The sequence below is a fragment of the Marmota marmota genome, unplaced genomic scaffold (genome assembly GCF_001458135.2).
Source record: "Marmota marmota marmota unplaced genomic scaffold, marMar, whole genome shotgun sequence".
NCBI classification, from domain to species: Eukaryota; Metazoa; Chordata; class Mammalia; order Rodentia; family Sciuridae; genus Marmota; species Marmota marmota.
Genome location: NW_026003764.1, coordinates 1 through 7,604, shown reverse-complemented (window position 1 = coordinate 7,604; position 7,604 = coordinate 1). Strand labels below are relative to the sequence as shown.

General features: G+C 41.9%; 1 long non-coding RNA gene across 1 annotated transcript; it reads right to left on the bottom strand.

The window, feature by feature from the left end:
• On the bottom strand, positions 1-6,519 carry LOC107134227. Its single transcript, XR_001502420.2, has 4 exons — positions 6,236-6,519; positions 5,266-5,347; positions 3,292-3,442; positions 1-218 (listed from the first exon to the last, which is right to left on the bottom strand). It is a non-coding gene; the product is annotated as an uncharacterized LOC107134227 (long non-coding RNA).
• Positions 6,520-7,604: the final 1,085 nt, after the last annotated feature.

The window sequence follows — 7,604 nt, the reverse complement described above, 5'->3', positions numbered from 1 at the left end:
GTATCCCTGGCTTGATGACAGACAGAGTCAGTGATTTTCTATTCAGGATGCTCGAGGACCTACCTTCTTGATCCAGTCCTGTCCACCTCCACCCACAGCCACCCTCTGCAGATGGTGAAACAGCCTGAATCTCCAAGTCAGCTTCATGGTCTCAAACTCCAACCACACAGATGACCCCCTAGAGGTGTGCTGGGGGCTCTCAGGTTGCTCAGCTAGACCTGAGAGAGAACAGTTTATCACTCAGGATGTGCTAGAAATCCTAAACCCACAGCAATTGGGCCCACATGTCAGCTTTGATGAATGGTTGATCTTGGTCTAAAGTGAATATCCTTTAGCCACGACTATCTCTCTCCCCCTGTAAATTCTCTTTTTACCTCTCCTTTTAATTCATCTTGGGTCACATATCCCTTAAGGATACCAAGCATGAAGATGATTTATTTATATGATTGTCACAGTTTTAGTACAGGTGATAAATGTTATTTATTTTGAACACTGTTTATTTTAAATAGTTCTGAGATAGATATTGTTTGGAAATTTGTTTTTCCTTATTAGTTTTGTAATGAGTGTTATAACATGTTTGTGTTCATATATATATTTCTCTGAGGTTTTTATTCTTTTTATCTATTTTATCATATTACTTTTATACCTCAGTGGTATTAACCCATAATCTAATAAATATAAAATTTTCATGTGATGTTCTATCATCATTATGGTGAATATCAAGCTGCTGTTATTTAACTTTTCTTTAAATGTTTTTCTGTAGTGTATATTGTAAGAGAGCACATGTGTTATGTGCTTGTGAAGAGTACAGCACAGTGCATTTGTGAGGAAACTGAATAAAGTTGAAAATCTTCTTACTGTAATGATGCATATGATCTTGTCATTCTGGATTATTTTTTTGTTGTCAAACAATACAGGGTTGTGGTTAATTGACCAAATTTCTTACCTGTGGGAGAAAAACACCTCATTTTTTAGGTAGCGAAATAACAGAGAAGGTTGCAGAACTTAAAGTAGAGACTGGAAGAGGAAACACAGGAAGTCACTGAGAGAGACAACACAGGAAGAGTGAAAGAAAATTTAAAGGAAGCTGTACAATAATCTTAAATCCAAAATCGAGGAGAGCATATAACAGGAGATGGCTTCCTGGTAATGTCCAAGGTTAGGAACACAGGGGGAATAGTAGTCTTTGCTACTTGAGTCAAAATGGGAGTCTTCTCCACAACCTGTGTTTCTAATTTTACATGACAGAAGAAAATCCAAAGAGTCTTCTTGAAATAGAAACTTGTGAAGGGAAATGAAGGTACTAGAGCAGGTTGGAAGAAGAATGAGATGATAGGAAGACCTCGAGCTGGTAAATAGAAGGCACAGAGAGGAAAGAGCTAAGAGTTTGGGCAATGAATGACTGTAGACAAGTACCTTGAGAGATGAGAGCATCAGAGAATATGGGAACAGCTGGAAAGAAGCAGGTAAAGCAAAGTATCAGCCAGAAGAAAAACAAAGCTAAAGAGAGGTGGCAACGGAGCCATCGATGAGATGTGATGTGGGGTTGGAGAGGCAAGTGGAGATGATGTGAAGGGATTGGAAGGGACCAATATTGAATGAGCTTAAGATTGGTTGAATGTGTTAAAAGAGGGATGGTGGTTGGGTGAATGGAGTAACTTCAGAGGTAAAAGTACCAAAAAGGAAGAAGTCATTAAAGACAGCACTGTGTAAAGCAAATCTGATGCTGATCAACCACATGAAGGTCATGTGCTACCAGTTGAGGCCACAGGCCGCCCCTACATCATCTTCTTTTTAGACATCAGCCATAAGCTCCGGGTTTCCCAGGCCACTCGCACTTCTCACCAATGGCTGCAAATTCGGGGATTCCCATGATCCTATTGTATAATTTTCTATTAACATCTCACTGAGGTTAGGAGAGCACGAATCCTATAATTACTGATTTGTCATGTAAAAAAGGACACAAATTGGGACCAGCTAAGAGAAGAGACTCAATTTTTAAAATTTCCTTTGCCCTTTTTTATTAGCCACAGAATGCTTAGCTCACTGTGAACCACTGCAATCAAAGAGGGGAAGATTCCAATATTTCCAGAGATATTTTCTAAGAAATGATTGCATAAATCTGTAATATGTTGGAAGAATTATCAAAAAGATTAGACAGAAGGGCTAGTGGTATAGTTCACTGATAGATTTTGGTTACCATGTGCAAGGCCCTGGATTCAATCCCCAGCACCAAAACAAAATAAAGGGGGTGGCACAGAATCAGTATAACTATAACTCATTAATAAAGAGATAAACAAACTTGTTTATCCTTTTACAGAATTAGTTCTCCAAAACTGATGGCCAATGAGCACATGAAAGGTCAACACCTTTTAGTCAACTGGTCATCAAAAAATGCAAATCAAAACTACTAGATACCATTTCCTGATCACTAGGATGTCTATAATCAGGAAGTCTAATAATGTGTTGGTTAGGATGAGAAATTAGAACCCTTTACACTGTTGATGGGAGAGTAAAAGGTGCAGCTGCTCAGAAGTCTGACAGTTCCTCAAAAGGTTAAATGTAGAGCGGCTGGGGTTGTGGTTCAGTGGTAGAGCACTTGCCTAGCATGTGTTTAGATTTAGCACTGGTTTAGATTCTCAGCACCCTATAAAAATAAAAAAAGGTCCACTGACAACTAAAAAATATTTTTTGAAAAAAGGTTAAATGTAGAGTTACCACATGACCCAGCAAGTCCACTCCCAGATATATACCTGAGAGAAATAAAAACACACTTCTGTACAAACACTTGTGTGCAAATATTCATAGCAGCATTATTGGTAATATTTAAAAAGAGAAATACTCAAATATTCACCAACTGATGAGTAAAATGGGGTCCCTTCAATGTCAATTTAATCAGCCATAAGAAGGAATAAAGGTCTAAGCATGAATAACATGGGTGAACCATGAAAACATTATGCTAAGAAGCCAGACTAAAAGATAACACAGTGGATAATTCCACTTCTCTGATGTCCAGAATAGGCAAATCTATGGAGACAGAATGCAGATGAGTAGGTGCCTAGGGCTTGGTGAACTGTGGGGGGAAATGCTAATTGGTACTGACAGGATTTCTTTTGGAGGTGATGAAATGTTTGGAAGTTGATTGTGGTGATAGTTACACAACTCTGACATGTACTAAAAACCCTGAGTTGTATACTTTAAATGGGTGGATCACAGGGTATGCAAATTACATCTCAATAAACTATGAAAATAAAATGAAATAGGTGTCAAATAGAAAAGGCTATTCTTTACCTTTCATGGTGACACACATGATGGTTGACACAATAGCTATAACAACTGCCAGGAGGACCCTGAGGAAGATCAAGTAACTGCTGAGCAGGATTCCACAAGCACATCAAATCTCCTTTGCTGCATGACATGCGAAGTCAAAATGCCAATCCACCTGTCCAGAAATAGGGAGGGTCAGAAATGGAATCGAAAGAGCTGCTTTGTAACACATGATACAAAGAAGTAAAGGGAGGTAATATTTTCCAAAACAAGGTAACCCTGACTATGGAATATAATTTTCATTAAAGACACACTAAGTCTGCTATTTGAGGAGGCATCCTGGGAGCCTTCTGGAGATTTGCGGCTTCTGCATTTCTGTCCACCCTACAAAAATAAGGCTCCCAAGGTAAGCTAATTCATTTTTTGGTTCCTGGGATTGAACCCAGGGGTATTAACCACTGAGCTACATCCCCAGCCCTTTAGAGATGGTCTGGCTAAGTTGTCCAGGCTGGCCTAGAATTGTTACAGTCCTCCCTTGGTCTCTCCTGAGTCGCTGGAGATTACAGGCTTGAGCCACCAGGCCCAGCGTGGCCTAAGCTAATTCTTCAGATCAAAGTAAGACTAGCATATTGAATAAGAGGGTCTGGACTGGGGTACAGAGAAAATCCTGCCTCTGCCCCACTATCCAAAGAGGACAGGCTGGGGTGAAAAGGGAATCTGGTTTTCCCTAGAGACATTATTACTAGGTACCCAGCTGTGACCCCTAACTCTAGCCTATTTTCCATATGCCTAATTTCTAGTTGCCAATGGTTTTGACATTAATGTTCCAATTTGGGAAATTTCCAATCCAAATCCTTCAGCTACAAAGGGAATTCAGGGTTTTTACACACTTTAGATATTCTCTGGATTCCCATGTGCCTTAGATCCCTGTTACCACTGGGCCCCCAAAGGGAACTGGGAATGTGGGGATCTGCTGGAGGCTTAGCCATTGCTGATATCTGCATGGGAAGATGGTTCTCTGCACTAGATATCCTCCAACCCCAGACAAGTAGTTGGTTGGCATCACAGGCATGCACTACAAACCAGATGAACATTATCTTTAATAAACTGCTTCCTTGAAAAAAAAAAGATACACTAAGTCAATGAAAGAGTATGGCTTTCTTTCTTTTTCACTTTCTCAGTTTATATCATTGTTCTTATTTTATGTCTATTATAGTCTATTTAAATCCATTTCTAGCCACAAGGATGCAAATATAATGTCAGCTGCTGGAAAACTGCTTGATATGACTCAGAAATATGCAACTGGTAAACCAATAAACTACATGTTTGCTAGATTATTAAACAGAAAATTTATACATCTGTGGATTAACAAGATCAACACACATTGAATCTGAACCAAGAGGGAAGGCACTGAACACAGATGCAAACATGTTCACAGTGAGCACTGATAAAACTCAAAAGGAGGAGTCCTGTGGTCTTATAACTATGATTTTGTAACTCACTGCAGAACAATGAAAGACAGCACTGAACAACACAAAGTAATAAGAAGTCTGACCCATCTCTACAGGTATTTTAGCAGAAGGCAAGACTGCCCTATTAAAGATTCAAGCCCAGATAAGAAGCAGAACCCGGGGACTGGAATTTAGCACAGTAGTTGAGTGCTTGTGTTTTTTATCAGTTTTGTGCTATTCAGGTCTCCATGTCTACACAAAATAATAGGGAAATGATCTCTGAAAAACCTGGCCCTAAAAACTACAAAGTTCCTGGAAAGCAGACCACATTTCTTGTTTTGAAATCCCTTTCCCCTTCAGAATCTACGTTTTCAGAACCATGATATTATTCCTTGCCCACACCCTTTGCAAGTGGACTTCATGCACCAATGGCACTCCCCACTGGTTCCACACTCCGGAACAACACACATATGCAGAGCCATTCTGCTTCTCGAGAAATTCTGCCACCCCCAGCTCAAGAAGGGCAACGAAGGGCATTATTTCCCACTTTTGTCTTGCAGGGCAGGAGCTCTGCTCTCCCGCGCAAAGTGGGAACCATGCAAGTGCACCAGGCTCTGTTGTGGTGTGAACTGATAAATACAATCAATAAGAGTGTAAATTAGATTACATATTAGTTAAAAATATAGTTTATAGATATAAGAGTTTGATAAGTGAGATAAGACAATTATGAAGCAAGAACTGTCATAGACAGGCCTAAGACTCCATTTTGCTGCTTTCTATAAAAAACTGTTACAAAAGCTGTTTTCTTATAAAAATTGTTTTTCTGTACTTTGTATCCCACAAATTGTACCCTAATCAGAATGCAGTGGTAGTCATGGTGAGCTACATCCTGGGTCTGAGTACACTTGTGGGTCTATATGACTTTGAAGTAGATTCTCAGCCCCCACAACACCCGCCCAAATTCAGGAAGCAACTGTCCAGCACCTGCTTGAACCCAGGACTGTGATCAACTTAACTGCAAAGCTAATGCTTGTTTTGCTTCTGTTTATCGCTGGCTTGCTGACTGGAAAATTCCAGTCCTGCCTGGAGCCCACAGGTCCCACTTACTAATGTTTTAATTTCTATGACCGGCTAGCTTACATGATGATAAGCGAGTCACTGAGTTGTGGATTTTGTGCTTATATTCTTTTTGGATGAACCAGGAAGCTGCTGTCCTCCCACAGAGCTTAAATCTCCACGGTGGGTGACAGTCCCTGGCCAGGTAAATAAAGCTCTCTTTTGATTTGAAATTCGGACTTTCAGTGCTTTCTGAGGCGTCTCCTCACAACAGCTCCAGAAAGTTGGAGGCCGCGATTTTGGGTCTGTAATGACGCCTCGCTCCACCCGTCCTCCGCGCGGCAGCCCGTGCTCCTGCCCGGCAGCGCTGACCTCTGGGCCGTGGATGTGACCCCGACACGGCCTCCCCTCTCCCGGCCTCGGTCTGACGTCTGTAAAGCGGGGACAGCAACCGCACCTACCTGCTCCGCCGTCGCGAGGACCAGGCAAGAGACTAAAAGGCCATCGCGGTGACCGCGTCAGTACCTCTCGTCAGAGCCTCAGGTGACGGCTCGCCTCCCTGCTCCTCGTCGCCGTCCAGGACAACGCTCGCAGGAACAGCTTGAAGAACGCGGGGAAGACCAAGTCATAGCGGGACAGCGACGGCCAAAGAGCAGCAACCCTCAGACGACGCCAGCGCCTCTCACCTCCCTGGACTCCACAAGCAAATCCGCCGGTACTTCGCACAGGCGCACAAGGCGGGGCACTGCGCATGCTCGCTCAGGACCGAGGCGCGCGCACGCGCACTGACCCACCCGCCGCCCACCGCCCTCTGCACCTGCGAGGGTCGCCCATCCAGTCACTTGGTGGCTGCGTTTACATCTTTTACTTTATCTTTTCCTCTTTATAGGTGTTTTTTTGCTTTGTTTTGTTTTGTTTTTTACACTTTGCATTACAGTTTAATGAAGGTGCCCCCTTCACGGTGGAAATGGGACTTCAGTGGGGACATGAAGTGATTTGAGTTCTAGACACAGACCAGGTTCAAGCAGAACCTGGAGACTTTCCTGGCAGAGGTGGCTGGAGCTCAGCTTTCAGCTTCATGGATCTCCTGCCGATGCCTTTAAAAAAAATGTTTTTTTTTGAGCACAACTTATAACTCTGGCTGTACATGGTGCAGAGTCACACTGTCATGTAATTATAACTGTACATAAGGTAATAATGTGGGTCTCATTCCACCTTCCTTCCCACTCTCACATCCTCTCCTCTCCCTTCACTCCCCTCTGCCCAATCGAAAGTTCCTCCATTCTTCCCTACCGCCCCCGTCCTCCATTATGGATCAGCATCCACTTGTCAGAGAAAACAAGACCACAAGTCTTGTCCTTTTGATTTTTTTGCAGTGCTCACCATGAACATCATTGCATCTCTGTTCTGTTCCAACCCTCTTGGGTCAGATTCAATGTGTGTTGATCTTGTTAATCCACAGATGTACAAATTATCTTGCTAACAATTTAGCAAACATGGTTTGTTGGTTTACTTGTTGCATATGATGTCAGTTTTCCAGCTGTTGACATTAATCTGCTTGCTTATAGATTTAAGTGCATTTAAACGGAATATAGCAGTCATAGAATAAGGGCAATGCTATAAGCATGGAAAGTGAAAAAGAGAGAGAGCACCATACTCTTTGGTTGACTTGGTGTATCTTTTATTGAAGAAAATTCTATTCCACAGTAAGCCTTACCTTGTTTTGAAAAATATTAACTTCCTTTACTTCTTTTTTTTAATATTTATTTTTTAGGTGTAGTTGGACACAATACCTTGATTTTATTTATTTATTTTTATGTGGTGCTGTGG